At 46.0% G+C, this 15735-nt stretch overlaps 1 protein-coding gene and 1 non-coding gene across 2 annotated transcripts in view; one reads left to right on the plus strand and one right to left on the minus strand.

Annotated features, from left to right (window-relative positions):
* LOC137318331 (histone H2AX-like) overlaps positions 1–15735 on the minus strand; it is a 101093-nt gene that overhangs the window by 16286 nt on the left and 69072 nt on the right. The window lies entirely within an intron of this gene.
* Positions 1765–1836, plus strand: trnag-ucc (transfer RNA glycine (anticodon UCC)). Its single transcript has one exon. It is a non-coding gene; the product is annotated as a tRNA-Gly (tRNA).

Genomic DNA, 15735 nt, shown 5'->3' on the forward strand with positions numbered 1-15735 from the left:
CCCCTCAGCCTTCTCTTTCCCAGAGAAAAGACCCCCAGTCTGTTCAGTATTTCCTGATAAGAATATCCTCTCATTTCTCATATCATGAGATTCATTTTTGCACCTTCTCCAATCCCTCTCCGTCCTTTCTAAAATATGGAGAACAGAACTGTGCACAATACTCCAAGTTTGGTCGAACCAAGTTTCCATACAAGTTTAAGATAACTTCTTTACTTCTCAATTCTATCTCTCAAGAAGTGAATCCGGGTGTTTGAGTTTCCTTTTTATGAACTTATTGACCTGCGTCGCTACTTCTTGTAATTTGTATATCTGTACCACCAGATCCCTTTGCTCCTCTATCCCGTTTAGACTCTTATTATCCAAGCAGTGTGTGACCTCCTTATTCTTCATTCTGTAAGTTTATTAATGTCCTCTTGCATTTTGATGCATTCTCCCTTTGTCTTTACTACATCCCCCAATTTGTTGTCGTCCACAAATTTTGGAATTCTACTTCCGATTCCCAAATCCAAATTGTTAATGTAAATTGTGAAGAACAGTGGTCCCAGCAACTGGAACATCACTTCCCACCTTTTGCCAGTCTCAGTAGCGACCCTTAACCTCTATTCATAGTTTTCTGTTTTGTCGCCAACTTGCTATCCTTTCGACCACCTGTCCCCTGACTCCACGTGCTCTGAACTTAGCCATGAGTCTGCAATGCGGTACCTTATCGAAGGCCTTCGGAAAATCCAAATATATTGCATCTACTGCATTGAACTTGTCCACACGTTCTGTTCCTTCTTCAAAGATATCCATAAGGCTGGTCCTGTACTTTGGGTTATCAGATTAAATCTTGGCCGCTTTACTTACTCTTGGTGCTCACATTGCTGGTTTTCTTCGGCAGTAGCACGGCCTGGATATTAGGCAGCACCCCGCCCTGAGCGATAGTCACCCGTCCCAGCAGCTTGTTGTACTCCTCGTCGTTGAGGATGGCCAGCTGCAGGTGTCTGGGGATGATGCGGGTCTTCCTGTTGTCCCGGGCCGCGTTGCCGGCCAGCTCGAGGATTTCAGCCGTCGGATACTCGAGCACAGCAGCCAGATAGACCGGGGCTCCGGCACCCACACGTTCAGCGCAGTTCCCCTTTCGCAGGAGCCTGTGAACACGGCCCACAGGGAATTACAGTCCGGCCCGGGATGAGCTAGACTTGGCCTTGGCCGAGCTTTACCGCCGGTTTTTCCTCTTCCAGACATTTCCACAATCTCACAAACACTTTCACAACGAATGAAGAAATCCTTCCGCACTCGCCCTTCTTCTACCATCTGGAGTAGTACAGTGGGGGCAATTGTGATGGGTCTCTCTCAGAGTGTTTTCACTGCCCGCTCACCCTCACTGATATTCTATCTTTCAACTGCTGTAATATTGTCCTTTAGTAATATTGCTGCTCCCCCTCCTTTCCCGACTTCTCTGTCCTTTCTGAAGATCTTATAGCCTTGAATATTAAGCAGCCATTCTTGCCCAGCTGGTGGTCAGGTCTCTGTAATGATTTAATATAATTATTTAAACACACCAAATGGGTGAAGCGGCCGTTATAAGGTGAAGGATTACTGGCTGTTGTGTAATTTCCGTTGATTGGGGGTTCGCAACATCAACTGGGCAGAAACGAGAACTGCAACAAAGCGAGAAAGGATTCTTCAGAAACCAGTAAAAATGAAGAACAAAATCCAACAGTCTGCAGTTTCTGTTCAGGCTCTGATATTTGGGAACTCTTTTATTACCACTAATGTATAGCGATGGTGGTATAGTGGTGAGCATAGCTGCCTTCCAAGCAGTTGACCCGGGTTCGATTCCCGGCCATCGCAATTAATTATTCTTATTAGTTTATTTCCTTCAGAAACTCGAAGTTTGCAATCGAATTTGATGCAGTTCCGTTGGATATTGCTTCCAAAACATTAACGGTAGTAATTATAGTAAAATGTTTTCAACGTTCATTTCTTTTCCCCTTCGACGGAATAGAGGAAAAACATGCTGGAAATAGTGAGCTACAAAGGGTCTCATGAGAATGAGGAAGGCAAATGATATGTTAGCCTTTGTTGCAAGGGTGTTGGAATATAAGAGTAAGGAGTTCTTGCTGCAATTGTAGTATGATGAAATATTGTGTAAAATTGGCCTATATTCGGTGCAGTTTAGAAGAATGAGAGGTGAGCGCATTGAAATGTATAGCATTCTTAGACGGCTTGACAGGGTAGATGCTGACAGGCTGATTCCCCTGACCGGAGAGTCAAGAACTGGAGCTCATAGTCTCAAGATAAGGGATCGGCCATTTTGGACCGACATGAGGAAAGATTTCTGCACTCAAATATTTGTGAATCTTTGGAATTCTCTACCCCAGAGGGCTGTGGATGCTCAGTCGTTGAGTATATTCAAAGCTGAGATAGATAGATTTTTGGACTCTCGGGAATCAAAAGATATGGGGATAGGGAGGGAGAGTGGAGTTGAGGTCAAGATCAGCCCTGATCTGATTGAATGGCAGAGAGGGCTCGTGGGACCTTATGGCCTACTCCTGCTCCTATTTCTTACGTTCTTATGTAGCGAGCCTTATATCCAAATGTGCTGACGACACTAAGTTGTGAGGCACAGTAAGCATTATAGATGTGAGCAGAAAGTTGCAAAGGGACATTGATAGATTCAGTGAGTGGGTGAAACTGTGCCAGATGGAGTTCAACGTGGGGAAGTGTGAGGTCATCCACTTTGGACCATAAAAAGATAGATCAGAGTATTTCTAATTGGCAAGAAAGTAGGAACTGTGGACGAGCAGAGGGATTTATGAGACCAAGTACAGAATTCACTAAAAGGTGCAAAAATAAGTTAATATGGTAATAGAATTTTGATCTTTGTCTCAAAGGACATAAAATAAAAAGGAGTGGAAGTCATGTCACAGTTACACAGAGCTCTGGTTAGACCTCATTTAGAGTACTGTGTTCAGCTCTGGGCACCGCACCTCTTTCAGGATAATAACACATGAAATATGAGTAGGTGTAGGCCATTCGGCCCCTCGAGCCTACTCCACCATTCAACAGATCATGGCTGATCTTCAACCTCATCCCCACTTTACCGCCCTGTCCCAATATCCCTTGATTGCCTTGTCCAAAAATCTATCAAACTCAATCTTGAATACACTAAACGACTGAACATCCACAGCCCTCTGGGGTGGAGAGAACAGCATCAATTAAGATAAAAGGAATGAAATGAAATGTGTCATACAGTTACATCTCGCTGCTCTGTCTGACCATTTTGATCGCTACTTCCCTGCAGAGGGTTTTGAAAATTTGATGGAAAAGCGTTGGGTGAAAGATACTTTTGCTTTCGAAAATCCTGAATCAATATTGAAGCTAAACTTGATGCCTGAGCAAGAAAACGAGTTGGTGCGACTCACCTGTGAGCACACTGAAAACACGCCACAAGTCATTCAGTTTGTCTTCTTTTTGGATCAATGCTTTCAAAGATTATCCACTATTACGTAAGATTAGTGTTCTGTTGTTGCTGCCGTTCACAACAACCGACATGTGCGAACTGGGATTTTCAACTTTGAGAAGGTTAAAAACAAGAGAAAGAAACCGACTCAACAGCGCATCTGATATGCGTGGAGCGCTTTCATCTCTTGATCCGGATTGGAACGAGATCATGAACAACAGGCAGACTCACCTGTCATATTAATTAAGTAAAACTGATCCTGATCTTTTACTGTATTTATACTGTATTTAAAATGTTTTTCAAGTAACGTCGATGTCTAATTTTAGTTAATACTTGAAGTGAAGTGAAGAGAAGAGCGAGCATGTCCTGACCTTTATTGAGATTTGATGAAAACTCCAGTCAGAAGATATTATTGATTTGGGTCCCTGAGGGAAGTGCTTTTCTTCCATCGGGTCACGAGGAAAAAGGTTTGAGAAACACTGTTCTACATTGTACGATCAGTGTCTGTTCAGCAAACCGGCTCTGAACTCCTCAGTCCGCATTTCTCGACACGGTTCTGTGCGCGACACGGGCAAAAAAACACTCACCGAAGCCCGGCGACTAATGGCGGCCGAAGGCACCACAATCCCCCGCGCCCCAGATACCCCTCTATCTCCAAGGCGCTGATATTTCCGTTCAGACTGCGCATGCTCCCCAGGCCCGCCTGCATTCTGGGAGCGCGTTGCTCCTGGAGTTTGTTGCGAGTCGGACTCGGTGGAAACGGGAGAAGAAACCGGGAAGCGGCGGGTATGAAGGGGGAGGCGCTGGGTGAGGGTTTTAATGTTGCCAGGGGCTCCCCGCCCGCCCGTCCGCCGGGCACCCCGGCTGTGATTCAGCGTCTGAGCCGCACTCAGAGTTGCTCAGACTCCGCTCGGCCCAGCTCAGTGTCCGGGACCAGCACCGCGCATGCTCCGGTCATTGGACCTTCTTGCTCCTGCGCGCTGCTCCCCTTCGAATTGAGATAGACCGTATTCTACCGCGCGGGGCATTTTGGGTAAGGTTATCCGCCATTGTATAACTCACGCCGATATTTCTGTGATGGGGTATCGAAGGGCGAGGTTTCACCAATCAAAAGCAAAATACTGCGGATGCTGGAAATGTGAAATATAAAGAGAAAATGCTGGACATCCTCAGCAAGTCGGGCAGCATCCGTGGAGAATGAAACAGAGTTAACGTTTCAGATTAGTGTTAATGTTTTGTCAGACCTTGAAGAAGTGTAAGAATTAACAGTTTTTAAGCAAGGAGAGAGGCAGGGAAAGAGGGGGCGGTGAGGGAAAGAACAATAGGGAAGGTCTGTGATCGTGTGGAGGGCAGGAGTGATAAAGCTAAAAAAGGGATGATGGTGCAAGGCAAGGAGGGTGGTAATGGGTCAAGTAATAAACAAACGACGGCTTCAGAGGAGCTTTAAAGGGCTCCAGTCAGTTGGATGTGTGAATGAGGCCGTGAGCCAAAAGAAGCGCATTTGAAGCGGAGAGAGAGGGACACGCTGTGTAACCAGGCACAAACACTCGGCCACAGCCCAGACATCACCTGTTTCCCACTTGGCGTGAAAGGACTATAATAATTACAGTAATCCATGTTGTTTGATTTTGAATAGTTTACTTTCTAAATTGAATGATGTTTCTCCAATTATATTTCACAACTCAGATTCAAGGCCTCCAACCCAACAGAAATGTTGGCGATGGTGCGATAGGTTTGGGTTTCAGCAGAGGGAGGAGGGTGAGTGTGTGAGACGGGGATTTACAGTCTGGGGGAATGAGCAGGAAGAATGTTCCATAGGAACTGGAATTGCCTGTTCTGAATTTCTATTCTGTATTCACTGTGAGGACTTCTGTAAACTCCAGTGCACTGATTGTGGAAAGAGCTTTAACCAGTTCCACAACCTGAAAAAACATCGCACCATTCACAGCGGGGAGAAACCGTACACGTGTTCTGTGTGTGGACGAGGCTTCAACTGATCGTCCAACCTGGAGAGACACAATGACAACCGGACGATGGAGATACCGTGGAAATGTGGGGACTGTGGGAAGGGATTCAATTACCCGTCCCAGCTGGAAACTCATCGACGCAGACACACTGGGGAGAGGCCGTTCACCTGCTCCGTGTGTGGGAAGGGATTCACTCAGTCATCCCACCTGCTGACGCACCAGCGAGTTCACACTAGGGAGAGGCCGTTCACCTGCTCCATGTGTGGGAAGAGATTCACTCAGTCATCCCACCTGCTGACGCACCAGCGAGTTCACACTGGGGAGAGGCCATTCACCTGCTCCATGTGTGGGAAGAGATTCACTCAGTCATCCAGCCTCATTGAACATCAACTTGTTCACACTGATAAGAGACCTATCAAATATTTTCACTGTGACAAGAGTTTTAAAAGCAGAAATGAGCTGCTGACACACCAACGCACTCACACTGGGGAGAGGCCGTTCACCTGCACTGAGTGTGGGAAGGGATTCACTCAGTCATCCAACCTGCTGACACACCAGCGAGTTCACACTGGGGAGAGGCCGTTCACCTGCTCCGTGTGTGGGAAGGGATTCACTCAGTCATCCAGCCTTATTGAACATCAGCTTGTTCACACTGATAAGAGACTTTTCAAATGTTCTGTCTGTGAGAAGAGCTTTAAAAGAAAAAGTGATCTGCTGACACACCAACGCACTCACACTGGGGAGAGGCCATTCACCTGCTCCGTTTGTGGGAAGGGATTCACTCAGTCATCCAGCCTCCTGATACACCAGCGAGTTCACACTGGGGAGAGGCCGTTCACCTGCTCCGTGTGTGGGAAGGGATTCACTCGATCATCCCACCGGTTGAGACACCAGCGAATTCACACTGGGGAGAGGCCGTTCACCTGCTCCGTGTGTGGGAAGGGATTCACTCATTCATCCAGCCTTCTGACACATCAACTTGTTCACACTGATAAAAGACCTTTTAAATGTTCTGACTGTGAGAAGAGCTTTAAAAGAAAAAAGGATCTACTGACACACCAACGTACTCACACTGGGGAGAGGCCGTTCACCTGCACTGAGTGTGGGAAGAGATTCAGTCAGTCATCCAACCTGCTGACACACCAATATATTCACAATGGGGAGAGGCTGTTCACCTGCTCCGTGTGTGGGAAGGGATTCACTCGTTCATCCTACTTCAGTGAACATCAACATGTTCACACTGATAAGAGACCCTTTCAATGTTCTGACTGTGAGAAGAGCTTTAAAAGAACGAGGGATCTACTGAGACACCAACGTATTCACACTGGGGAGAGGCCGTTCACCTGCTCCGTGTGTGGGAAGGGATTCACTCTGTCAACCAGCCTACTGATACACCAGCGAGTTCACATGTGACTGCATTGGTTGGATTCTGCTGTTATCACTGCTGTTAATCGCATTCAGGAGTAAACCGTGTTCATTCTGGCAGTTGGGGGCTGTTTCTGATGTTAATAATCCATTTCACTGGACTGCAGTATCAGAATTCTGTACAAGTGTCAAATAAATCAGCTTTCTTTTAAACACAGTTTTTCTAGTCCTTGATAGCTCTATGATAAGACAAGCATGATGTGGAGATGCCGGTGATGGACTGGGGTTGACAATTGTAAACAATTTTACAACACCAAGTTATAGTCCAGCAATTTTATTTTAAATTCACAAGCTTTCGGAGGCTACCTCCTTCCTCAGGTGAACGAGGAAGGAGGTAGCCTCCAAAAGCTTGTGAATTTAAAATAAAATTGCTGGACTATAACTTGGTGTTGTAAAATTGTTTACAATAAGATAAGCAGTTTGAGGACTTATGATGAAGTGAGTGGAATCCATCTTAGAACTGAGTTCCTCCACCTTTTTAAAAGATGGATCTACAAGATGTCCAAGTCTGACAGGACAGAAAATTCTTTTATATCACAGGGTCCACTTCAATCAGCCTGAGCAGATTTCCACTACCCTTGAGTGAAAAAGAGATTCCTGTTTTCAATGCTAGACGCCCTAGCTCTAAATTTAAGCTTATGCCCTCTTGTTCCGAAGCATCACTTCCTCCCCTTTGTATTCCAGTCCTCGAGATAAAGGCCAACATTCCATTAGTCTGTGAATTTTTATCTGTGCCCGAGCTTTTAGTGATTTGTGTACATGGACACCCAAATCCCTTTGCTCCTGCACCGTTCCCAGTCTCTCACTTTAAGAAAATACTCCAATGTTTCCTTTTTGCATCCAAAGTGAATGATCTCACTCTTCCCCACATTGAACTCCATCTGCCACAGTTTGTCCATTCACTTAAACTGTCTCTTTGTAACTTCCTGCTCCCATCTACAGCACTTCCTGTGCCTCCTAACTTAGTGTCACCTGGAAACTTGGATCTACAACTCTCTATTCCTTTATCCAAGTTATTGATAAATATGGGGAAAAGCTGAGTACAGATCCCTGGGGATACGATTTTTAAAATTCGCCAATCAAAGAACATTCCCTTTATTCCTACTCTCTTCTCCGACCGCCCAACCAATTCCAACCCAAGTCACAAAGCAACTTTCAATTTTGTGCACTTTTATTCATTCATCTCTTGTGCTGAACCTTATCAAATGCTTTCTGGAAGTCCATGTCGACAACATCCATATTCAATCCCCTGTCCACCTTGTTAGAGAGCTCAAAACGTTCAACTAGATTACTCAGACATGAGCTGCCCTTCACAATCCATCTTCACTCTCTTTGAACAGCTCATTTTGTTTCTGATGATAGATTTCAGTAATTTCCCAACAACTGACTTTAAAATGACAGGTCTATATTTTCTTGGTTTCTCCCTCCCTCCTTTCTTAAATAACGGAGTGACATTTTCAAATTTCATATCCAAAAGCACAATTCCTCAGTCTAGAGAGCTATGGGAAATTATGACTAATGCATCTGCAATTTCCCCACCCGTTTCCTTTAATACCGTGAGGTGGGAACCATCAGGTCCTGGAGATTTCATTCTTTTTTTCCAGTTATTTATTTATATGACTGTGTATAACAGGACTGAGTGTTTCAGCGCTGAGTGTGTGTATAACAGGACTGAATGGCCCAGCCCTGACTGTATAACAGGAATGATTGTCCCAGCACTGACTGTGTGTATAACAAGACTGAGTGTCCCAGCACTGACAATGTGTATAACAGAACTGAGTGTCCCAGCAATGATTGTGCGTCGAGTGTACATGGGCTGTGGGCGGAGATAAATGGGTGGGGTAGAATCCATGATAGGTTGGAGTGACATGGGGTTGTCGGTGGAGATTAATTCGGATGGAGGAGGTTTCAGAGAAAGGGAGGGGGCGAGGATCATGGAGGGATTTGAATACGAGGATGAGTGTCTTAAAATCGAGCCTTTGTCGGATCGGGAGCCAATGTAGTAACACACAAACAGAAACTTACGGTTCACTGCCCGGCAGACAGGTGGGGAAGACACTGATGTCCGCGGAGGAACAGTCAGGTTCACAGCAGCAGTCGAGTTCGCAGACTTCGCCAGTCAGGTCACAGGTACAAATGGGAACGGCTGAAACAAGACACACAGTGAGATCTTACAACAGAGCACGGACGGTCTCAAAGACCATCTCCATCCCTTGTCTGAATCCACGATCACCGTCTTCATCATCTCCCAAAATCAATCTGCAGAATTATCCTCCCACTGCTTTCTACTCACCGAATTACAGCTTCCAGATACCCAGCACAACCCACTTAATAAATGATAATAATTATGAGGAGAGAATAGAGAAGCTGGGATTACTCTCTTTGGAGCAGAGAAGGTTCAGGGGAGATTTACCAGAAAGGTACCGGGGATGAGGGACTTCAGTTCCCGGGAGAGACTGGAGAAGCTGGGATTGTCCTCCTTCGAGCAGAGACGGTTAAGGGGAGATTTAATAGAGAGGTTGAAAATGAGGAGGGGTTTTGATGGAGTCGATGGGGAGAAACTGTTGCCACTGGCGGGAGGGTCGGGAACCAGAGGACACAGATTGAAGGGAATTGGGAAAAGAGCCAGAGGAAGATGAGGAGAATGTTTTTAGGCAGCGAGTTGTTCTGATCTGGAATTCACTGCCTGAAAGGGCGGTGGGAGCAGATTCAATAATAACTTTCAAAAGGGAATCGGGTCAATCCTTGAAGGGGGGAAATTTGCGGGACTGTGGGGAAAGAGCAGGGGGGAGTGGGACTAATGGGATCGCTCTTTCACAGGGCCGGCACAGGCGCGATGAGCCGAGCGGACTCTTTCACAGGGCCGGCACAGGAGCGATGGGCCGAGCGGCCTCTTTCACAGGGCCGGCACGGGCGCGATGGGCCGAGCGGCCTCTTTCACAGAGCCGGCACAGGCGCGATGGGCCGAGCGGCCTCTCTCTGTGCTGTTTGATTCTCGCTCACTTTTGGGCTCCGACCCACGGCCCGTTTGACGGGGAGGCGGGAGAGTGACTCCCCCCCGAGCCCAGCTCGACACCGGCCGCTGACAGAGTGGATACTCAGGAGGCCCCGAGTAACTTCCCCCGTCTCCCCACCCTCCCCTCTCAGGCCACTCCCGGGTGCGGGCCCTCCCTCTGTCGGCCTCGCCCCCGCCCACAGCACCGCCCGCCCGCCGTCATCTTCCCGGCGCCGGCCTGTTGCTGAGGGAACGCGGCACAGGAACCGCGCGGCGCATGCGCGGCATCCCTCTGGCACGAGCGGCGCATACGCCTCGTGACGTCAGCGCGCAAAGGTGAGTGACGCTTCAGAGTGTCACGTGGTGGAAGGTGTCAGCCCAGGAGTCGGGGGGAGGAGAGAGCTGTCAATCAAAGGGCCCGGATTCAGCACTCACTGCGCACAGGGTTTGGAGAATTTGTTTAAAATGCAAAATGTGCAAGAATGAAATAAAATTAGAAATGTACCAAAAAAAGGGAAAAAAAACTGCAAATATAATAATCTGAATTTAAAACAGAAATGTCTAAACTCACATAAGGCTGATGGTCTGGGTCCTCCCGCCACTATTAGCCGTCTCTCCCTGGGGCATAGGATGAGCAGAATGCTTGAATGTAACTTTTTTTAATGCAGATGTATGGAATGGACCAGCGAGGGAGGCTGTGGGGCCTGATTGTATCAGCAATTTCCAGAGAATTGGCGAAGTACCTGACAGTGGTACCTTGGGATACGACAGCCTCGAAATTTAAAATTATTTTGGTACATGTGCACTCGCTTTTTGTGATTGGTGTACCTGGACACCTAAACCCCTTTGCTCCTCTACAGTCCCTAGTTTCTCACCATTAAGAAAATTCTCCTATTTCTCACTTGGTGCCAAGTGAATGTACAGAAGGCCGGTGTTTATGCTCTGCATGAGCCTCCTGTCACCCTTCTTCATCTAACCCTAACAGCATATCTTTCTATTCTTTGGGATACGACAGGCTCGAAATTGGGATCTTCAATGTTGTTTTTGATACATGTGCACTAGATTTCCAAACTTCGCCAGTAAAAGTAATGGACTTTTATTGTTTGGTGTACCTTGACACCAAAGCCCCTTTGCTCCTCGACAGTCCCAATAGATGCTCTTTGTATTACTCCCCGCATCTTTACAGTCTGGCAGTGTTTACTCTCTTCACTGTCCAATAACAACAGAGACGGCGAGACTGGAACTTTTTTTTGTATTTCAAAATATAGTTTATTTCATAAAATTTATGGATGCACACAGTTCAATGTAAATATCACAGTTACAATTCAAAATAATCAATAAAGATTGTGCACACGACGATTCCATTTTACAATTTAACACAGTATATATTTTCTCGGACATGATGTACAATACAAGGTGAAATAGCCTTACACAGTGGCCTTTCCCCATAGAGCCTTTGCCTGGGCCGCACCTCGCTTCAGTGTGTCCCACTGCTGTCGGGGGTGCACCCCTCTTCTACTCCATTGTATAGGGATCCTGTCTCTCTGGAGGGGGGTTATCACCTTTTGCCCGAATACATGTATCAATTCGCCCACATTCATGTTAGTGTTTGGCAAACACTGTCTGATGTCTTTCACACACCTGTAGAAGCTTGGGGTCAGAGACGTAGGGGGTAATTTCACCTTCACTGCTTGGGCGGTAAACTGACGGAGCAGAAATTAAAATCGGGCCGGTTCTTTCAGCGGGGGGGGGAGGGGGGGGGGGTGATCCGCTCCACCAGTTCAGCCCCCAGCGATGGTGAAAATTTCCCTCCACGTGTTGTGAACCGGTGCAGTTTGAGACAATGGACCAACTTGTGGGCTTCGAAGATTGATATTAGGGCGGAGGTCAGGAAAAGTGTGGCCGATTTTAACTATCCCCGCCTGGCGGAAATGGGGTGGTGGAGGCGAGTAAATGGTGTCAGGTCACTTACCGCCCCTTTAACGTTGGAGTTCCTGCCTCCACCATCGTGGGTCGGGTCCTGAGAAGAGCGGCCGGAGCAACACCCACCTGTTTCCGGGTCAGACCACGTGTAATATGTAAATCAGAGTATTGTGACGTATCTGGGACAGTATTTAAATTTGGTGACGAATGGGAGGAGGAGCCGCCCTATCGATGGGCATTGAGTGATCCAGAACACTGAGAAGTTTATTTTTAACTTATATTTTTTGGATTAAGGAGGAGCAGGAGAGCTTTCCCTTGGCCTGCTGAGGCCGTGAGAAATCTCCCGCCCCCTGATCATCTCAGAAATGTATCAGGAGGTTTCCTCATAGATCTGTGTAACCAGGCCCAGCCTCATGTCCCATTAAACTCCCTGCAGTGAGTAAACTTTGCTGCACAACAGCTCAGAGAGGAAACGATCTCCGGAACTCCCCACTGGAGTTTGAAATTACATTAATATTTTACCAGTTAGTAACGGTCCGGGTGTTGGTCCATTATTATTCTGTTCTGGTCAAAACAAATGTCCCAATGAACAGGACGCTGTCTGACACTGACAGCTCACCCTCAGTCCATCCCACCGGGCAGTGTGTGTGAAGGGAAATTCATTTTTTATTCATTTCAGGATTAAACATTTAATATTGAAATTGTATTATTTCCAGACTAATAACAGTGAACCATTTCATGTTAGAATCACATCTTGTATCATTTCACAACACCGCATTTGTTGGGTAAAATATAATTCCTGTCTGCTATTTCCAAATTTAGTTGAAGTATTGGATTGATATCAGTTACTTTAGTGAACTCATTGATGTCAATGGATCATAAAATCAGGCGTAGTGAATAACAGGCGGCCGATCAGCGACCGCCGACTTACACCACCGCCAAACCGGAAAATCCACTCTCATTGACTTTTTATGTAATTTCGGATGAAAAGTCTTGAGACGTTTCTATGATTTAACTAATGTAACAATTAGATTCAGTGGGTATTTCACCCCGTTCTTCAGCTCCTCTCTGAATTTAGTCTGGGTCACAGCATAAATACACGTGTTGGTGCAGGAACTGAGAAGTTGAAGCATGAATCCGGCTGACTCAATGTCACTGACCGCATAGTACTGGGCGTTTGCTGCATGCAGAGAGATAACATAAAAAACGAATGTGCTCCATAACAATATAAAACTGCCTGATATACTGAAGAGTAAAATGATGGATTTCCTTCGGTTCTCCATCTCTGGATCCTTGTGATTCTCTCCATTGCTGCGGCCCCGGAGTCCCCTGCGGACTCTGCTGGCCGCTAAAATGTGCCTGGCGGTGAGAACATTGAACAGCAAAATCAGAATGAATGGGAGACAAGGCATTAACACAAGATGAAACAAGTCAAACGCTGTCCATGTGAGTGAAGTGAAAAAGGTCGGTTTCCAGACACAACCCCGGGGTACATTGTCCATTATATATTCCGGGTCAAATACAAAGTTCCAGGGAATGTTTAGTAAACAGCTCAGCGCACTCACCGCCCCGATAACAACAGCCGCCGTTTTCTCGGTGCAATATTTATTTTTCAGCTTCTGACAACAAATGGCCACAAATCGATCAAAGGTGAAAACCACTGTGAACCAGACAGAGGCCGCTGTGGCTGAAAAAGTCATGGTGACAATGAGACGACACACGGGGGTAATGGTCAAGAATGAAACTGGGAAATAAATCCTACCAATCACCCTCAATATCACATCAGTGATAATGACCAGGAGATCGGCCGCCGCCATTCCCACCAGGTAGCGAGTGATACATTTGGAGAGGCCGCACTTTCCTCGGGACAGGATCACAATCGCCACCAAGTTAACTGTAAGAGAGAGAAACGGAAGCAGAGAAATTACTGATCAGACCTGGAGACAAAGCAGCAGTTTGACAGGATCTGGGGTGAAATTTCCAGCTTTGTTGCTGCATCAAACGGTGGAAACTGATTCACTGACCTGGGCAGCGCTTTCGGGCAGAGAAATGTTTTTAAACACAATTATAAACAATGAATTGGGAAATTGATACAGAAAGTGAATAAAGTGAGCACCGGATCCACTCAAAGAGACGAGAGAGGGCGCAGAGCCGGTGGGCAAGGGAGAAGCGGTTTTACGGACAGTGAATCCAATAGATTAATTCCGAATTTGGGCTCCAGATGGACGGGAAAGTGACTGAGAGCCTGGAAGGTGATGGGACAGGGGGAGGTACTGCTGGTTTGTTACTCTGGGTGAAGAGAGCCGACAGGGGCTGGCACAAGACGGGGAAGACTGACATCCATGGCGGTGAGTTTGAGGCTTCGGATCGGATTGGAAGAGGCCGCTGGAGGCCGAGCCAGTAAGTGAGATTCGGAGGGAGACAAGGAAAATGACAGAAGAATTGGAGGGGATCCAGGAGCACGTGGTTTGGAAAAGCGGATCAAATGAAAGAATGAATAAGATGCAGAGAATTCAATGAAGCGGGAGGAGAGGCTGGGATTCACCGGGAGAGACTGCAGTTTGAGGAAATCTAATCTACTCGTCCCAGTAACACAAGGCAATTAATGAATTCAAATTTTATTTTTTGTGGTTATTGGTTGCATAATATTTCCAATAAATTCACTTTGCACATTCAATTAAAATTAAATTAAAATCCAATTATTAAATTAACCTCGTTCTTTGAAGCTGACACATGGCTTCTAGAATACAGCATCCTAATAATTCAATGCTATCAAAAAATCACTGATTTTATTCATAAAATACATTTCAGTTTTGTTTATTTATTCAGTCAGTAAACAAGTGAACGGAATATTCACATAAACAGACTGAGGACCTGATAGTGATAAACACACCCGGAGAGAGTACAATAAAACTCTCACAATCTGACAACATCATAATAACACCTTCAATTCACATTTCATTTTCATAATTGTACTGGATGTTTCAGTAATTCATTCCGGTGAATTATTCACATCGCTGTCGCTCTGTCTCTCTCCCCCTCTGTCCCATTCTGTGTGTGTGTATCTCTCTCTCTCTCCCTCATTCTCCATGCGTCTCTCTCTGTCTCTCTCTATTCCTCTCGATCCTTCTCTCCCCCTTTCGTTTTCCATCTCATTCGCGTTCTCTAACGCCCATCTCCAGCTCTCCGCACTCTCTCTACTCTCTCTCTATGCCGCTTTTCACATCCGAGTAAATCCTAACATCCTGCGCCTGCTTTCTCTTCACCAGCCCCGTGTTCCAACGATCCTATTCTTAGTGTCAGTTTGTTAAATGGTGAAGTCTCTGTGAATGTTTCTTCAGACCATCCAAGTCGCCACCTGTTCACCTACACTGTTCACTTCATCTACAATGTATGGAATAAACAGAATCGAATGCCTGTTCCAGACACACCTCACAATGATTGAAATTCCTTCTCCTGTAATTATAAAGTACAGCGTTAGATGGCGGCATTGTTCAATTAACAAAACGCCAACATCTCCGCTGCAACTTATAATCTACAGATAAATAGAAAGGCTCCTGATTCCAACAGATAAAGTTCAAACTGATACAACATAACTTCAAAACATTGCATTTTACAGTGAATTCATCCACAGTGAAGCAGAGAATGAGATGTGAAAGAATCAGCAGCAAACTCAGTTCAGCAGCCAGACTTCTGGAGCTGCGACAGACACACACATAACGAAATATTTCATAACAGTGAGAACCAATAAGTAGATTGAAATCCCAGTTAAACTGAACCATGTTATTGTGGAGGGAGGACATTGCGCTGCCTCCTTGTAACACTGAGACCTTGAGCTGTCTCATTATCAATCACTGAAAACACATTTATGGAAATATATTTCACAACATGAAACTGTTCCAGTTCCTGATGGTCTGATACCAGCTCTTAACCCACACACCTGATTCCAATACATTCAGTACAGAGAATAATCCAGT

This window comes from Heptranchias perlo, unplaced genomic scaffold, assembly GCF_035084215.1.
Source record: "Heptranchias perlo isolate sHepPer1 unplaced genomic scaffold, sHepPer1.hap1 HAP1_SCAFFOLD_70, whole genome shotgun sequence".
NCBI classification, from domain to species: domain Eukaryota; kingdom Metazoa; phylum Chordata; class Chondrichthyes; order Hexanchiformes; family Hexanchidae; genus Heptranchias; species Heptranchias perlo.